This window comes from Peromyscus maniculatus, chromosome 17 (assembly GCF_049852395.1).
Source record: "Peromyscus maniculatus bairdii isolate BWxNUB_F1_BW_parent chromosome 17, HU_Pman_BW_mat_3.1, whole genome shotgun sequence".
In the NCBI taxonomy this organism is placed as follows: domain Eukaryota; kingdom Metazoa; phylum Chordata; class Mammalia; order Rodentia; family Cricetidae; genus Peromyscus; species Peromyscus maniculatus.
The window spans coordinates 61,761,077-61,780,711 of record NC_134868.1 but is presented as its reverse complement, the minus strand read 5'-3'; the positions used below and the strand labels follow the sequence as shown (position 1 = coordinate 61,780,711).

At 42.5% G+C, this 19,635-nt stretch overlaps 1 long non-coding RNA gene across 1 annotated transcript; it reads left to right on the top strand.

The window, feature by feature from the left end:
• Positions 1–450: 450 nt before the first annotated feature.
• On the top strand, positions 451–4,492 carry LOC143269088 (uncharacterized). The gene is made up of 2 exons (XR_013045432.1): positions 451–3,492; positions 4,078–4,492. It is a non-coding gene; the product is annotated as an uncharacterized LOC143269088 (long non-coding RNA).
• Positions 4,493–19,635: the final 15,143 nt, after the last annotated feature.

The window sequence follows — 19,635 nt, the reverse complement described above, 5'->3', positions numbered from 1 at the left end:
CAGCACACATGAGTTTATCTTCAAGGCTGAACTTTTAATCGGGTTCCACAGCCATATTTACAACAACGCATCACCATGGCAGAGTAGATGTCTCTGATTCAGTGAGTGGGCTTGGAAAGCAGAGTGCTTGTGGGAGTTAGGGTCTTTCCCTGGAAGTATCTGGTGGCACTAACACTCAGGACATGGGTGGGGATCACCTCTCCTATTTCCGATGCACAGGAAAACCTGTAATACAAATGTGGGTGAGAGTGTTTTAAATGTGTGGTTCTCAACCTGTGGGTTGTGACCCCTTCTGGGGGGGGGTCCAATGACCCTTTCACGGGGGTCACCTAAGATAATCAAGAAGCACAGATATTTGCATTATGATTCAGAACAGTAGCAAATGTACAGTCATGAGGTAACAATGGAAGTGATGTCACGGGTGGGAGTCACCATAATGTGAGGAACTGTATCAAAGGGTCGCGGCATTAGGAAGGTTGAGAACCACTCTTTTAAATGGAGCCTGCTGCTTTACATGAAGCAATAATCACTGGGTCTCAGCTTTTCATGCTAGTGAGGCAAAAACCTTATGACTGAGACACCTCTCGAGCCCGTAAGTTGAACTTTGACCTCGTTTGATGTTGGGAGCCTGTAGAGCAAAAACCTGCGTAACAGACGTGGATCTTTGTGTGGGGAGCCCGCCCTTCCTTCTGTTCCCCCATCCTAGGAGTCACCAAGCAAGGATGGGGGTGTGGCTTAAAAAAAACACAACACAAGCTAGAGTCTTCTTGGAAGAAGAACCTCAACTGAGAAAACACCTCTATCAGATTGGCCTATAGGCGAGACTATGGGAGCATTTTCTTGATTAATGATTGATGTGGGAAAGCCCAGTCCAGGGTGGGCAATGCCATCTCTAAGTAGGTCCTGAGATATAAAAGAAACCAAAATGAGAAAGTCGTGGAGAGCAAATCAATAACCAGAGCTCCTCCATGGCCTCTGTTTCACTTTCTCACTGCCTCCTTGTTCTTCCCTTAAGTTCCTGCCCTGACTTCCCTCAGAGATGGACTGTGACCTGGGATGTGGAAGCCAGAGAAACCTTTTCCTTCCAAGTTGCTTTTGGTCATGGTGTTCACAGCAATAGAGAAACAGACTAGATCATGACCTAAACACAACTTAGTAAAGAAGGTGGGTTTAGCTTTAGCGACCAGTAAAGGTTTCCATATACAGTGGAGCTGGCCCTGGAATATGGGATTCTTAGGTTCTTTCTTACCGGCTTCACTCCCACTGGAACATGCAGACCATAAGAGATACACGCTTCAGGAGAAGGATCAGTCACAGCCTCTTTCCATGTCAAAAACACATTCATGCACGCATGCCCAAGTCAGGGCTCAAAATAGCTGACATAGGTAAGAGAGAAACTCATTATAAATCATGGGAAATCAGAGAAAGTATTCACTGTTATCTTTATTCATTCAATATGCATTATTTAGACATGTTATTCAAAAAGCATTTGCGATAGTTTTCTTAGAAACAGGTACAACTTTAAAATTTGATATTTCAAAGTAGATGGAAGTAGCTTCGCATTGCGGAGTGAAGGCAGGGAACTCCCTGGCCAGATAGCCCAGCTGAAACAGTGGACTTTCAGTTCGGTGAGAGACCCCGTCCCAAAGGAATAACGTGGAGAGTGACAGGAAGACATCCATTCTTCTCTGGCCTCTACTTGTGCATACCAAGGAACTGGCTTTAGAAGGATGTGTCTGGCTGCCATGTGGAAGCCCACGGAAGCTATGGAATGGCTCACTGCAGTGACTACTATAGTTGGGGCTTGGATTATGGTGAGGGCAGTTGGAGCTCCAAAGAAAGTAGGGATGAGCAGCTGGAAGACTGAAGATGCTTTAATGAGTGGATGTGTTTGGAGCAGCTGATCCCACCTTTGGGTCTGAAGCCTGGGTTATTTATCACTGCATATGTTCTTAGCTATAAGAGAGGATATGACACATCACAGAAAATACCTATGCTTTGAATGAATGAATGAATGAATACAAGGGTGATGTTGTAACTCCATTATTTTGACCTCCAGCACCTGGAAAGCATAATCTCTCACTTAAAAGAAAAGAAATGCCAGATGCAGGTGGGTTTGAGTGCAAATCAAATGAATTGGATTCAAATGCGCTGAGCTGGAAGTAAAGGTGTTTTCCAAGACAAAATATTCATCAAGCACTGTAGCTCATGGGAGAAGCCAGGGCTGTCAGCAAAAGGGTTTCGTGAGACATTTCCAGAAAGACAATCCAGACTGGGTACAGACACAGAGAGGAATAGAAACAACAACAACAACAACAACAACAACAAAAATCTAGATTCTGGTGTGGATGCAATACATCCTCCCCTAAAGTTAATGCCAACGTGCACTATTTCTTTCAGTCTTGGAGATGGATCCTGGGAGATCAATCAGAACTCACAGAGAGCCAGGGGAAGCTGGGGCTGGAAGGGCTGGGATTGGTTTTGAGTTTACTCCTTACTCTTCAGGCCCTTCTACTCCAAAGCTCCTTTCTTTCTCTTCTACCAATCTCATGGAGTATTTGTAGTCAGTAGGAGAGAGATATCATTTCAGCTATAACACAAGTCCTTAATATGACCAAGGAAAGAAAATATAAATGTTTTCCCAGCAAGAGATTATATTTTTCCCTTGAAAATAGTTGAGGGCTTACTCATTGCTTTGGATCCTTCTTTTCTGCTGTGTGCTTTTAGTTCACTCTTAGCAAGAGATATCAGAGGCAAGACGTTCTTCAGCTTACACAGAAGAAAAGCAAACATGAACCAAGTCACATTTGAGGTTAACCACACCTTGGCTGTCTGGGGGCTTCTACTTATTGCTATTTTTAGCAACAACACCATGAGAAAAATTCCAGTCTAATGCTAGAGAAATCTACACATTGAGAAGGGGGTGAGTCTGTTAAAGTATAGAATTCTTTCAAGTATAGCACATCACCAAGAGGAGAAATCCATAACTACTGTTGACTAAATCCCTCCAAGACCTGGAGGTGTGAAATCAAAGGATGGTTTGGAGGGCGACCTGCCTGATTGACCTGAACTTAAATGGGCACAGAATTTGTGCATGCACAGGGCATGATCCCTTTCTGCCAGTTGGAAACAATATCTCAACAGCATTTTCAAAACTGTTCTTTGTATACTACTCTAATTCAAATGGAGATACTGAGGCTTGGCAGCACATTGATTTTTCTAAGTAATTCATTTCCCTACATCTCTCTCTTTTTCAGATCAGAAAAAATATTCATGACAGAAATCTGGATAGTAAGAACTGCAAAATAAATTGTGCTGAGATGAGTCAAAGGGCAAGGTTGGGGTCTGGGCATGTTACACTGCATGCTGTTAGTCTCATTTACCTTCTGTTCACCCCAAAGGTCAGCTTTCAACCACTGCCATGTTCACATGGTCTGCGGACTATCTTGCCGTTAACCTGCACATAACAACAACAACAAGAAAAACAGGAAAGTAAGTCAAAATATAGAATGTAGACTATCCAAATAAAATGAAAGAACAAAAAAAAAAAAAACCCCAGGAGGCCAGAAACAAAAGACTGTGTAACAGAGAATATATAAAGCGCAAATAAAAGGCTCTAGAAATGTTTAATCCCTGGACGAGGTTAAATAAGTGGCCAAAATAGCACAACTGGATGGAGGAGTGGACAACAGCGTTGACTCCCACTTTTTTATTCTTCCGTTGTGCTGCAGTGGATGGTGGCCATCAGTGTGGTGTTTGCATCTGTGAATGAGGCCCGTGGTGGTTGACTGCACCACTCTATGGCTTGGGATAGTATCATAGAAAGTGAGGAGGAAGGCATGGTAGGGAAGTGAAGACACAGAACTTTGGGCTCACTTATGCCTCTAGTTTAGGCCATGATCACCTGGCTATGGTAAAGTATATATATATATATATATATATATATATATGGAGGAACACTATGAGAAATAATGCTTTTATAGTCAGGAGATGTAATTTCTTCCTAGGCATAGATAAAAGGCATATGTACTTTATGGGTGAACACTCTGTCAATCTATGCCTAATTCTGACTTCCAGATTAATGACTTGATATGCTATAGTCATAGCCTCCCAGTGTAGAAGATACCATCTTTCCTCTGTGTTTGTGTATCTGTTTATTTGGAAATTCTGTAAAACATCACCGTGGGGAAGGCCACAAGGACTTTGTTCTCCAGCCGCAAACCTGGCTAAGTTCACATCAAAAGCAGAGCACCGTCCTTACTTCCTCACCCACATGCCTCTCAGCTGACAGGGAAAGGCTTGCAGCGCCTGCTGAGTGCCTCACTGAATAACTTAGAGCAACTGTGAAGCCCACACCCATTGTCTGAATGCAAATTGTGACTGTAATGGTTCAGGGAGAACCGACCTTCCCCGCAAAACTGCTCATTAATTTCTTAGGAGACCTATTTTCAGACAGCTCGCTACTAAATAAACTATGCCCGCGTTTCTGTTATGATTTCTTGTTATCTATATTAATAGCACTTAGGCACTTTCTGTACATATGCGGTGTTCGCTCATTTACATTCATTGCTGTTTGATCATAGTCCAGGCCATGAGCCAGAATGCCTCAAAATGAGGAGATGGAGTTTTTTTTTGTTTTTTGTTTTTTGTTTTTTTACCTTTAGTAAGGATAAACAGAGCAGCCATGACCAAACACTGGGATTGATTTCATGATTCAGGGGCCAGGGGAGTACTGAGGAAGAATGTAGAAACCAGCTCAAGCACTAGAGAAAGAGAGTGAAGGATCTGATTTGAAGACTGAAGAAGAAAGGTTGGTAACCTGGGGAAGGAGGGCATGATAGACGAGGCCTAGAGGGTGGAGGTGTCGGGGAGGTCTTTGAGTGACAGCAGGAACATGGGCAGTGCACCACACCTGACAAGCAACCCCTGCACCGCAGGTTCCCACAGTTTCTAACCGGCATTCTTGATGACACCTGTACCACGTGTTCTATACCCCACGGACAGCTGATGCCTTTGTTAACATCTTATCTTTTATCTCATTGGGGGAGATGCATATGAGGCCAATAGTTCCGCTTCCCAGTTGGGCTTCATCTCTCCTAACCTCTTCTCACTCAAGCTGCCCTGCTGGCTGGCTTGTTGGTGGTCTTTACTTATTTTCAATTAACTACATAAGAACCTGCACCAGAGAAAAGAGAGTTCATTAAACTCATCAGCCATGTCACTTTTTTTAAAAAAAGATTTATGTATTTATTATGTATACAGAAGAGTACACCAGATCTCATTACAGATGGTTGTGAGCCAACATGTGGGTGCTGGGAATTGAACTCAGGACCTCTGGAAGAGCAGCCGGTGCTCTTAACCTCTGAGCCATCTCTCCAGCCCACGATGTCACTTTTTAGCAGGTAACATTTTAGCCATATTTGCATCCGTCTCCTGGTACCATCCCTTGAGTTCTGGGGAAGGAGACACCCCCTTCCCATTCTTCCTGCCCTGACTGAATGGGTGCTTGATGGAGTCAGCTCTCTTTCTTACTATGTTATTTCTGTATACATAGATAAGCACATTCACACAGGGAATGGCAGATCCAGGAAAGAATTTAAAATTTAGTGAAGTGTATATAATATATATTATATTATCTAGCACGTTAAAAAAAACAACCCAGCACAGACCAAAGAGATAAAAATTCAAGTCATTGATTGTAACACACACACACACACACACACACACACACACACAGAGAGAGAGAGAGAGAGAGAGAGAGAGAGAGAGAGAGAGAGAAAGCATGAAGTTTGAAGACTTATAAAAATATTAGATAGAAAGGGCATCTGTTTGATAGACTATTAAATACTCTAAGTTCCAATAGAAGCAAGGCTTGATAATGATTAAAATTATTAATCAAGACCACTTACCTTTCTATTTTCAGTATTATTTTTTTAAATAAAAGATTTATCTCTAGTATTTTCTGAAACTAAGGCTTTTCTTTTTCCTTTCTTTCTTTTCTTTTTTTTTCTTTTATCTTTTTTTTTTGGTAACCTGTTATCTGTGATGACAAAATGAAGGATTACTGCATAATTTATTTTTTTCCTAAAAATGAAAGCTAACTGCTAAGACAGCCCCCGCAATGAGGCAGCCAGCACAGGCTCTAAATGTCAGAAACAGCAGAAGCACCAGAATGCTGTTATTCCTGAATAACCACGGGGTCAGTGGACAGGCTGCTAGAATGACCGCTGAAGGTCAGCCCAGGGAGCTGGGATTCTATTCTTGTGGACATATATAGCTGTTTCCTGATCCTGTGAACTCTCTCACGGGGTCAGAGAGAGAAGGGTCTTACCCAGTGTTACTGACAAATCAAATCAAAAATGCCTCTAAAGCACTTGTCCTAAAAGAGAAAATCAACAGGAAGAAGAAAAAAACCGCTAAGTGCTCTGGCTGAGAAAACTCTTCCGGATCTAAATCCACGTATGGAAAAATTTCTAGGTATTTTCTGAGCCCAACACAGAGAGGATATCATTTCTCAAAATCCACCTCCCTAAGTGACAGATTCAAAAAAAAAAATACAGTAGCTAAATATAAATTTTTTTTATCAGTATTTGCATTTTCTTTGTTTGTTCCCAAAGAAAAGACTACTCAAATTCCCTAACTTTATACCTTTTCCCAGACATTACTTCTAGAACATTCCAGACATGTCATGATTGAACCTGGGGTGTGTGTTCCTTGGACTTCATTCAATGTCAGCTCACTAATCCTTGCTTTCAGCACGCTGGGTTGAGGCTGGAGTCTCTGGGTGACTTGTATTCTTGTGCGGTTGCTCTGACACCCAACAGGCCTCAGATGCTGAAGACAGACAGCACTAGGTGCTTGAGGTCACACTGGACGCGGCCAACCTCCTGCCGACTCTCAGGAATGATTTTCAGTGCAACCCTAGAGGGTGATTCTCGCTGGGGTCTTATTTTGGAACGGAATTATCCTCGGATAAGAGGGTTAATGCTTCCTGGCCCCTGACCATTTCAGAGTTACTTTGATTTTTTTTCCATGTAGGGTTTCATTCTGGCTCTGTGAATGCCATACTATCAAGTTGAAGTGTGCTTTAAGAGAAGAAAGTGAGATTTTTTGCTAGGAAGATGTTTTTCAGTCTTTTTAAAGAAATAAGAAGTACATTCGAGATACCAACTAACAAACAATAAGCCTTTCAGTGACTTGCCAGAAGTAGTTTGGGGTCAAATACTGAAAGAAAAGTGAAAATTGTCAGAGCAAGAGCGATACATCAAAGGTGGGATACAGTGCATGGAAACTTGACTTTCTAAATGTGTCAAACATCAAATTAAATGTGAAATACAAGCCCAGGCTCACGTCTCAGCTTCTGTGTCTCCTTTCAACAGTTATCTTTAGTGCTTGAGAACGACCTCCTATGCAGGGGGCCATGGAACTGACCCTCCCTAATGCCTACCTCCAGGTAACAACCATAGCCCCAATGTCTGTGTCCCCAAAGAATGAAAGTGTGAGCTTTCAGAAAGAACTCCCCCTGTAGCCCCTGTGCCTTAGCATAGATGCCTCTTCCCATTTGAGTCATACAGGCTTCTGGCTAATTTTAACAAATGTCCTCTCCAGCATTTGAAGGTAGTCAACTTCTCCAGACTGATTGACCATTCAAGTCACTCTCCCTCATTTCCACTCAGCCAGCTGTGATTCCCTCTTGCTCGCCAGCTGTCTTTCATCCTTTGTCCCAAGCAGAGTCTCTTCCATGACTGGGAAAAATACAAAGCAGACTTCATCTTAGTGGTGTCTCTTTCGTACTGTGTTCATGATGCTGTAACCAAAGGTGATTCTCAAATGCGGAGTATGGCTGAGAAAGAATTTGAGAAGCTCACACCAACGATACCATGATAACACCACAGTTAATAGCAGGATCCGGTCACAGTGAATTCATCAAAGTTAAACTTATGGCTGCTATTTATCCAGATGGACAGATAAGATCAGAAAAGCCTAAGGAGTTTGCTCCAAGTCAGCTAGTCATTGATTGAGTTCAGAATCAATCCCAGGACAGTATCTTTATAAAAGCCAATATCACAAACACCCTTGATCACCTGACAGTAGGTGAAAAGAGGCCACACAGCAATTTAGCTGCCCAGTTCCCAGAACCAGCAGCCTATATGTGTCTGCATGGTGCTCTGTGTATGCTCATACATATACAAATATATATTAATGTGTAATGTAATGTGATACAATGGCTTAAACTGATTGTCATATATATTCCTAACATACATGTTGTCTTTTATCACATATATGGAGAGAGTCAGTGCAGCTAACTGTTTCAAAGCTCGTAAGGTTGGTAGTGCAAGGTCTGTAGAATAGGGTGGAAATGCCAGAAGAGCAGAGGCGGCCATCTCATGTCTCAAGGCTGTTTGGAGGGAAGAGACTCCCCTCTTTCTCATGGGAAGTCAACTTTCTAGGACTTTCCCATACTTGGATGAGGTCCATCACACTGTAGAGGGCAACCTAATTTATCCAGAGTTCACAGATTCAGTTGCAAATGCTACCTAAGAAATATTCTCTTTACTGATGCTTGAACAAACTTGGAACCACAGCCTGGCCGATGGGACCCATCAAAGCTCAGCATCACACTGATGGTGGGAGTTGTCTAACGCTGGTGACTCACAGCTTGGGGACTTTTCTGAGCATCTGTGATCTTACTACTGTATCTGCAAAGCAGAAGGCAGGAGGTGGGTGGTGTGGGTGATAACAGCCCAGTCAGGGTCACCCGACGGTCGCTAGAAGTCTACCCTCAGAGAGAGACTTACTAAGAACCCGCAGAAGTCTGGTTAAAGGTGAAGGCCGTGGTGATGGATCCGTAGGTAATGTGTTTACTACATGCACATGGGTTTTAATCCTAAGAGGACACATAGAACCAAACACAGCAACACAAACTGTCAGGGCTCCTACAGAGAGGCGGCAGGCAGAGAGAATCCCAGGAACCTTATGGGTCAGCTAGTCTGGCGTATGCTGTGCTGAACTCCTGAAGACGTTCATAGCAGAGAAGGTAGAAGGAGAGAACCACCACCAAGGTTGTCCTCTGACCTTCACGTTTGCACACACACACACACACACACACACACACACACACACACACGCACACACACACACACACACACGCACACATGCACACATGTACACACGCATGCATGGATGTGCACACACACACACACACACACACACGCCTGCACACACATGCAAAGATTAAAAATAAAAAGCTCACACTCACAAGTGTCTTCCTTGCTGTCATAAAAACTGTGGACATTCAGTAGTGTTTTTCTGCCTTGACCCCTTCCTTGAGCCACAGCATTCAGAAAGGGCCTTGCACTCGTCAGTGTGGCTGAGATGGAGCTGTGCTTGTTGTCTTGCTGCCTGCCTTTTTCCTGCTGTCTTGATTTGGGTCTCGATTTTATCAGCCAAGCACAGTTAGGGTAATGAATGATTCTGGGCAAGAAATCAAGTCTTGTCCTGGACTTCTGGTGGACTTGTAGAACTACTTATGTGCCCCTGGCTGTGTGGTCACCTTCTGTTTTAGACGGGCTGCTGTCATTTCATGTCCTGTGTGAAAGAGAAAGCCTGTGGAGCAAGGAAAGAAGTCGTTGCTAAGGGGAGGTCAACTGCACCTGCCCTCTTCAAATTGACCATGCAGACAAATGACCTTCATACCCAGGGTCCAACCTGGACATGTAGTCTATTGAAAACGCCATTGCATAGTGTCCTGGATCCCTTGATGACACATAAACTTGGGAGTGATGTCGCATAGACTTTAGGTGTTAAGTTAGTTTACAGCAAATGTGACTAAATATGATCTCCAACTCTTGCCTGTTGCAGAATTATTCTTCCAGAAAATCTTAGTTATGTCTGGAAGAGAAATAATTCCTTTGTATTATTCCTAACCAGATTTACTGTACCACCTGCTTTACGGCTCCTTCATCTCATTAAAGATCTCAAATCCAGACCTGAAAGAGGGTAGTACATTTTTTAATTACAAATGGTGTTTTCTTAATAAACAGTTTTAGTTTACTTCTAAATGAATAAGCCCTGGGTATGATGGTGCACACCTTTAGTCACAGAACTTGGAAGGCAGAGGCAAGTGGATATCTGTGAGTTCCAGGCCAGTCAACGTCACATGGTGAGATCCTGTCTCCAAAAACTGCAAAGTAAAATAAAATAAAATAAGCACCTAAGTAAAGTAAGATAAATTAGCCTCCACAATAAAGCCACACTTTTGAAACAAAAGTCAGCCCACACCACCTTTGACTTTCTAATGTAAAGATAAGGTTTTTTTTTTTTTTAAGTCAAGTTACTTAAGAATCTGAACCGAAACTTCACACCTGCAGATCATCTTAGAAATGTGCAAAATGCAGACACATTCTTAACAAATATAGAAATAACATCCACACATTGGAAATAGCAGCTGAGAACCATGGAATCTTACTAACTTGCAATAAACTTTTAAAATGAAAAAAGAATTAAATGCCCCTCCAAAAGAACAGAGCAGTGACTTTTAATCATTCTAATGCTGAGATGGGAAGACATTTACCATCATTTCCAACACATTAGTTTTTATCTGAAGACATTTGAAAAATCACTTGACTGAAAATATAAGAGTAAAAACAGGAATGGTTTTTCTTGGGAGCTAGTCTTTGCTATTGCACAGTCTTACACTAAACTTAAGGGGTGAAATTAATTCCACATATCTCATTACATTTTATCAGTATGCCACCTTGTGTGGGGGTTTGAAAGAAAATGGCCTCCAAAGGGAGTGGCACTATTAGGAGGTGTGGCCTTATTGGAGTAGGTATAGCCTTGTTGGAGGAAGTGTGTCACTGTGGAAGTGGGCTTTCAGGTCTCATATATGCTCAAGCCACTCCCATTGCCTCAGACCACTTCCTATTGCCTGTGAATCAAGATGTGAGAACTCTTGGCTACCTCTCCAGCACCATGCCTGCCTGCATGCTGCCATGCTTAACACCAATATGATAATGGACTATACCACTGAAATGGTAAGCTGCCACTTCAGTTAAATGTTTTTCTTTATTAGAGTTGCTGTGGTCATGTTGTCTCTTCACAGCAATAGAAACCCTAACTAAGACACCTTGATGACCTTGACTCATTGCTGCCATGTGGAGCAAGACTTGAATCAGGAAGTACTGCATGGAAAGCCTACAGAAGTATATAGAGCAGGTATCTAGGTGAAGACAAGACCAAGTGATCAGCAGAGAAACTCAAGGCAAATCAACATGGTCATCCAGGAGCTGAACTGTGCCTTTGATCAAATAGTGTATATCCATCTACCATCAACCTTACTATCCAGGGGTTTTTGAGTCAGTAACAAGTAAATAAAAACACATTTCTCAGAATGTCATTCATATTCTGAGCTTTGCCAACCTAAAAGTGGACACTACCATCAATCAAATAGAATTCAAAGGGACAGGATGAGTAAATTTTAAATTTCTGCTGTAAGCCACAACAGACTTCTGGAAAGTTCAGGTCAACTTCATGATATTATTTCTCTTGCTCCCAAATCTTCTCCATATTGTCCTCACTGTAGTTCATGGCACGTCTGGCTCCTCACACAAGCTCTGTAACTGAATGTTCCTTGGGGTCCTCGTAAAACCTGGGCACTTGTCAGCCTACCATCCTTTCTGGGCCTCTTGCTTCTGTTTGTCTGGCCACACCCTTCCTGTCTTTTCAGATTGCAATTGATGTGCTAAACTGACCCAATAATTATTATGCAAAAATGCAAATCTGACTTACCATTCCCCATTCTAATTCTGTTACTTGTTCCTTCTTTCATTTATTCATCCTTTAAAAGGCTACGCCAAGTTATGGGATCAGCCTAGATGTCTGTCAACAGAAGGGATAACATTGCAACATGTGTACTATTGAGATTTATTCAGTCAGAAAGAATAAAATCATGTTGTTGGCCAGAGAAGGGATCTTACTGGTGATCACATTCAGTGAAATGACCCAGACTCAGGAAGACAGACAAATACCATGTTTTCTCTCATTTATGGGTTCTAGATTTTGCACAGGTATACAAAATCATGCATAGCTGTGGCATGAAAGCAGAAGGGGGACAAGGTAAGGGAATAGAAATAGGAGGTGGGAGAAAAGGGAGGGTGTGGAGGTGAGTTAGCGCTGTCTTGCCAGCTGCTCCCAAGTAACCACACAGAGACTTAAGATTAATTATAAATGCTCAGCTGATAGCTAAGGCTTGTTACTAAGTAGCTCTTACAGTTTAACCCACATTCTTATCGATGCTCTGTCACATGGTGATACAGTTTTTCAGCACAGCATGCTCATCTTCTCTCCATGTCTCGTTGGTGACTTCCATCTCTGCTTTTCTTCTTCCCAGAGTCCTCTTAGTTTGGCTTTCCCATTCAACCTATTCCTGCATAGCTACTGGCCAGTTGGCTCTTTATTAACAATGAGATCAATGAGATCACAGTGTACAGAAGGATTATTCCACAGCAATGGCGCTTGGACCTCTTTGTCATAGATTTTAAACTTTACTTCAATGTTTGATTAGTACACACCAGAAATCCCTGCGTATCCAAAAACATTGAACCCTCCTTGGTGAGCCACCTCTCACTTCTCTGAATTCCTCGCTGCTCATTAGTGTGAATGCTGCTCTCACAATGATTGCTTCCTGCAGCCAGTTCTGCCGTTTCAGTCAGTTTGTGCATGTCCCATCATCCTGAGTTCCTTCCTTCTCTTTGTCCTTCAAGATCCTGTGGAGGGCATGGGCCTTGTGGATGCTAAGTACTAAGGACTGTGCCCAGCATACAGAAAGCACTTGCTCAGTGTACCAAGAACGAATGAATAATGAATGAATGAATAAACGAATGAATGAACAAATAAAAGAATAAGCAAACTAACATTTTGCCTTCCTCTGAGAAGCCCTGGCAGTCTCTTAAAAGAGAACAGGAGTGGGGATAGAAACTTTCTACTCAGGACATGACAGAAGAGCTCCATTTGTTTTTCTGGGGACCGACTCCTGAGCGACGAGAAGCAGTGATGGAGAAGCAGACCACAGAGAAGTTGCCCGTGTGGTCTTCAGATGAGCTGAAGAACCTGCGCTTCTTACTCTGTCCTCTTTATTCCACTCAGCCATGATTAAAGTTCAGACGGCTGGCAATAAGCATGCTTCCCCTCTGTGTAGGGTGTGTGTGTGTGCAAAGTTAAGTGAAAACATGAGGGAGGGGGTGGCAGACCTGGGAGAACAATGCCAGAGCAGCCTTAGATCCAGGACAAGCGAAGCTCATGGAAAATGCCAGGAGAGAAATGGACCTTTGAAAAGCCGAAGCATAGGACTTTGGATAATGTGATGCAATGCTGGTCAAAGACAATTTGTGCCGTGTCCGTCTGATGTGAGGGCCTTTAACCCAGATCATTGTTCTAAACTGTTAAGGGCAAGGCAATTTTAATGGAAAAACCCCAAACTCAAGCTAACTTCAAAAAACATTTGAAACAGAGAAGGCCCTGTTGAAATAAATTTAGCGCTCTGCATGCACGCCTATCACATCAGCACATGCTAAATGAGTGTGAGCTAAGAGACTTTACAGTATTCAATAGTGTGTGAATTATATAAAAGTTTGTTTTAATTTCAACTAGAAAATGGTAAACATATTAAGTATTCTGGAATTCTGAGAAACTAGAGACTGTTGTAAGTTTTGTCAGAATAATTTAATTGACTCATGGGGGGGCACTGTATATAGTACTATAATTGACGTTTTCAGGGGGATTACTTTTTGAGAATTAAGAAACGAACTCAGTCATTCTGGTTTTTATTAGGATAAGCCATGCTCAGCCTGGAAGAGTTACACAATTTCATCAGAGTTGGGGGGTACAAGCAGCTGACAATTAACCATGCTGTTGAATTGATGAAGGAGTGGAAGATTCTAGAACTATTAGAGTAGGCACCGACATCCACATTCCACCTGCTATTTAATTCTGGACTTGCCTACGAAGCACCTGTTCTTCTTTTCACATTTACCAAGGTGTCTATCAATAACTTTAGGGAAGCATGGAAGATAGGCATCCCTATCTTACATCGACAAGTTATTTGATGCATTACTGTTACACTGAACTAAAGGCACTTGAGACTTATCACTCATTTCAAAGCCTCTGGCAGATGATAAAGACATATTTTAGAAAGAATGTCCAATTAATCATATTAAATGACATGCAACCTTTATATTTCTGAAAATTATAGAACACTTTTATTATTAAATAGCCACTTAGGTCTTAATAAGTTGTACTTACATAATGATATTTTTATAGGGCTAATATACTAATGAAAGACCATGGCTTGAACCAAGGCTGTCTTTGTCAGACCACTGGATCTCTCTCTCTCTCTTGCTCTCCCTATCTCCTTCCCTCCCATACCCTTTCTGCCGACTCCTTTGAGCAGAAGACATTTGTCCTGCCCTGTTTTCTGGATCAGCACCCTGGGCAATAGAATGCTGTTGCAGCAATTTGGAGAAGAAGCTGACGGTCACAGAACAATGGTAAAAAGAATGAGTGGAAACGGGTTCCCAGCGTTCTGCTCCTTGTTCTTGGAAGACATGGGGTAAGATTCAAAGGAAAATTGGAAGGGTGGGGCAGCAAGCATCCTCACTACTAACCCATTCAGGAACTCAGCACCAAAGATGTTCATCTAACTGTCCCACACTGGTGCTAAATGTTAGTAACTCTAGCATGGGAAGGCATCACAGACAATGTGAAATTCCAGTGTTGACTCACGTGTCTCTATTCTCCCTCCTTTACCCAACTTAGGGGCAGTTTTGATTAGGATGAACCAATGGTAGCTCTTCTCTCTTCATTACTGCCTCATCTCAGCTTCAAGGTTCTATCCCAACTTTTTGTTTGTTTTGTTTTCCCAGACAGGGTTTCTCTGTGTAGCCCTGTCTGTCCTAGAACTCACTCTGTAGACCAGGCTGGCCTCGAACTTATAGAGATCCGCCTGTCTCTGCCTTCCCAAGTGCTGAGATTAAAGGTGTGTGCCACTACCTCCTGGCTCATCTTTTAATTTCAAACTCCCCAAAAGATAGTTGCATCAACAGATGATTCTTGTTTTTTCTTTTTTCTTTCTTTTTTTTTTTTGCAGGGTGTGTGTGTGTGTGTGTGTGTGTGTGTGTGTGTGTGTGTGTGTGTGTGTGTTTTGAGACAGGGTTTCTCTGTGTAGTCCTAGCTGTCCTGGATCTCACTTTGTAGACCAGGCTGGCCTTGAACTCACTGAGATCCACCTGCCTCTGCCTCCCAAGTGCTGGGATTAAAGGTGTGCACCACCACCACCCGGCTGATTCTTGTTTTTTTTTCCTTTTAAAATTATTTATTTTACTTACTATATTTTATTGTTTATTTATTTACTTTCACATGTATATTTTAGAGTTGTGTGTGTATGCTTGTTTGCGGGTATGTGTCAGGCACACATGTGCATATACTTAGATGACCGGGGTCAATGTAGGATGTTTTCCTCCATGGCTTTCCACCCTATGTGTTGTGGAAGGGTCTAGCACTGAATGCTTTCAGTTCATCTGACTTGCCAGCTTCCTCCTGGGGATTCCCTGTCTCTGCCTTCAATGCATGTCTGGCTCTTTTGTGGGTTCTAGGTGTTAAAACTCTGGTCCTCATATTAGCATGGCAAGCACTTCACCTGATGTTCCCTTCTTGAACAATCATCTATACAATCCTAAAAAAATCCCAACACTGATGCTTTGTTTTGTTTTAACCAACAGAGAATATTGTGTCCCCAGATAGTTCAAATAACGGCAAGGAGCCTCAAACCTAAGCTCATAACTCAGAAGCCAAACCATCCAGCCTTTCCCTTCTTGCTATAAAATCTTTTTGCTCTGGACAAGGGGGCCCCGTGGAGTCTTCTGAAAGAGTCAGAGAAGGCATAACACTCTCTCCCTCTGGATTCAACTTAGTGTTCTCTGCTGCAGGAAGTTCTCCCAGTTCAGACTTTCCAAACACCATTCTTCAGTAGCTGAAACTCCAAGATGGATCACATATACTGCTCAGCCATGTCTGAAAGAGTTGGGGGCACCTGACAAGGAATCCATGGGCAACCCCTTGCTGAGGAAGAGGCAGGCTTAGAGAACAAGGAAGGCAGATGTCAGGAGTTCTTGATACTGAGCAGCTGTTGTAAACATGTGGCCTGAAGAGGCAGGATGATGGTCCTAGACCTGTGCTTCTTGGTCACAGCCCTGGAGAAAAGGGTTTCTCAGAAGGAGCGATAATGCAGCCACCTTGAGGACTCAAATCTAAAGAAGGAAAATCATGATTTTTTTTTTTTTAGGAGAGATGCACAGAACCAGAACACAGACTGCTCAGTTTCAGTTCTTTATTGGCCAGTAACTAGAGGCCTATAAGCAAAACCATGATGAAGGACTAGCCTGGAGAGGTGGGGGTTAGTGCAGAATGACCACCACATCCCCAAGAGACAGGATACTGTGACACAAGAGAATTCCTTCCCCCAAAGTGGAATTTGGGACACGAGGTGTTCTCACTTGAAAATGAACAAGGAGAAGCAGTCTGAAGTCATCCAAACACAATGCACTGAGGGTTCAGCACAAACCCAAGTGTGTTACCCAGGTTTGAACTCATGTGGAATCTGAGCAACTGCTGGGAGTTCTGAAGAGATGTAGAGCGATCCTCCTCAGGTAACAGAGGGATCTCCTCACTGTAGATGGGAAGAGGCAGCACCCTGTTCCTGACAACAGTGAGGGAAGTCACTCGGGTGACTCAGAACCAGAGCGCCCAGTTACAAGCTCTGGCAGTGTCGGGGCTTATACGGAGCCAGGAGTAGGGCACCACACCATCCTACAAGGAGTTCCCCTTTATTTTACATTATGTTTATTTATTTTACCTTCAAGTCTATTCTTTGAAAATGCCATACATATTGTCCTAGATACTGCTGTGATCAAACATCATGACCAAAAAGGACTTGGGGAAGAAAGGGTGGATTTGGCTTCATGTCCTTGTCACAGCCCATTAGGTAGACAATATATCTTAATCATATTCACCCCTGCTCTGCTCTCTAGCTCCCATCTCACCATCTCCCTCTCAACTTCATGTCCTCTATTTAAAAATAGTCCACTGAGTTCAGTTAGTGCTGCCGATGCACACGTAGGTGGGATATCATCATCTACAGCAGTGGCTCTGGACCTTCCTAATACCGTTACCCTTTAATACAGTGCCTCCTGTTGTAGTGACCCCAACCATAAAATTATTATACTGCTGCTTCATAACTGTTATTTTGTCACTGTTACGAATCATAATGTAAATATCTGAGTTTTTGGATGGCCTTAGGCAACCCCTGTGAAAGGGTCATTTGACCTCTAAAGGGACTGTGACCTACTGGTTGAGAACCATTGCTCTAGGGTGTGGACAGCCTGCCAGTGGCCAGCTCCCTTAAAGAAAAGTGACTCCTCCTCACCCAGCAGCCATCAGCTGCTAATAGCCCCTTAGCTAGGCGTGGGGCCTTAGGACACGTTTATTTTTATTTATTTTTTAACTTGGAAGCAATCTTATAGAAAAGTTGCAAATAAAACAGATTTATTCCAGAACCATGTAAATATGCTATGCTGTTAATACGAACCCTGGATTCTTCAGTGTGCATTTTGAATATAAACAAGGTTTTCCTTCCTTCAGACCAAAATGAAAACATCAGGTCAAAGCTAGGAAGATAATATTCATACTGGGTTTCCATAAAACCCTTAGAGTCTGTCAAACTCCTTTTCAATTGTTCTGGAAACATCCTTATAGCAAAGCATTGAGGTCACGAGTTAAATATTGCCTTTGGTTGTCATGAGCAGTGATCTCACAGAACTGGGAGTGTTCCTCAGCCTTTGCTTGGCTTTCAGGACCTTGAAAATGTCAAAGACGACAGACTTTATCATTTGCAGGTCCACCTCAGTTGGGGTCTGTCTGAGGGCTACTTACCTGAGCCCAATTCTGCATTTCTCAGAAGCCGAGCTGTAGTGATTAGCCTCATCCTACCGGATGGGACACTTCAATCTGTCCTTTCATTTATTGCTCTAACTGTGAGAATTTGATTAAGTTATTGTCTGCCAGGTGTCTCCCCCTTTGAAGACATTCTCCTCCTTTGTAATTGATAATTATGTGGGCATGTAGTGGAGGGCACAGAGTACTTTGAAATTACATAAAAATCCTATTTCTTATCAAACTGCCAATGAGTTCCTGTGTGTGCAATCAGTAGGCACCTGTGGATACCTATGGTGTTTAATGAGCAACAAGCTGTTATAGTCTTCACTGACTTTAGTAGCCAAGGTGACCTAGATTTAGCCCATTCAAGTCTTACTCAGATGGGTTCTGTGTCCTTTTGACCTGTTCCCATGGTTTTTAAAGAGCATTTATTTACTCCCTGGCACAAGATGTTTGAAGCTCATTGTGTGCCTTTTATGCTCCAGCTTCAGGGTCAGCCAGTCCTTCCAAGGTCCTGTTCCTGGGTGGAGAAGGAAATGTACAAAAAGCAATGGTCAATCATACTTCTCATCTGGGGAATGTTGCTAACTCAGGCCTGCTCATGGATGGAGTGCCAGGCAGGGAAGTCAACTAAGAATCACACAAAATGATTTCTTTACTGTTTGGAGAAAGGAATTATAGATGTAAACACAAATTGGTGTTTCCACTACTACTGCATCCACATGTGTACATTGAACACCATGAGGTTACTCAATACCTCATTATCAATCTAATTGCACAGAGTTCTTTCTAGATTTTTCTCATTTCATATTGGCCATCATCTTGACTGGCAGTGAGAAACATGGAATTATTTACCTACAGTGTTAAGTCCTCTTTTGGTGGCTTCTGTCCTTCCTTTCCCACCCAGCTGTGCTGTCCCTCGCTTGTGTTTTAACACTCACCTAGGCTGGACCCTCTCCTCATATGAACACCGTCCTCATTCCATAAGGGTATAGACTCATCAGGTAGGGTTGCCACGTGTCTTACTCTTCATGGGCCACACTCTTCACTGGGCTGAAAGCTCCTCACTGATTCTATAGACGCCTCCTTGTATTTGATGCTCCTTCAGGCTTTTAATTTTTCCCTATAGTATTTTATTTTACATCAGATTCAAGGGATAGAAGATGATGTTTTGATTCCTGTTTTTAGGTTTGGTAATCAAGTTAAGGTACATAACATTTCTGTTTCCTTGAAGACTGTAAACACCTTGGAAAATGCACCTTAATTAGACATAGTTATGGGCTACAGTTTGGTATTGGGATGTGTGTATCATTTCAATAAAGGCTTTTTCCCCATTCTCTGGGACTTAGAATGACATATGATGTCAACGCCATCAGCCAATTCTATCATCAAGTATCAGATCAACAAAAGGTTGGACCATCAAATGTGAACTGCTCAAGAAGTTTCTCTGTATGCAAAGTGATAACCACACAAAACTAATCCAACACCATTGTCAATCAGAAAGGCCTTTCTTAAAAATATCCAGATGGGTGATGGTGGCAGCAGGCACTTTAGTTCTGCATCTTTGAGTGGACAGCTGAGCATCTGTAAAATGAGTTTTCACTCTCTGCTTTCTGCATGTGCATTTCAGGATTTTTGTTACTGGGC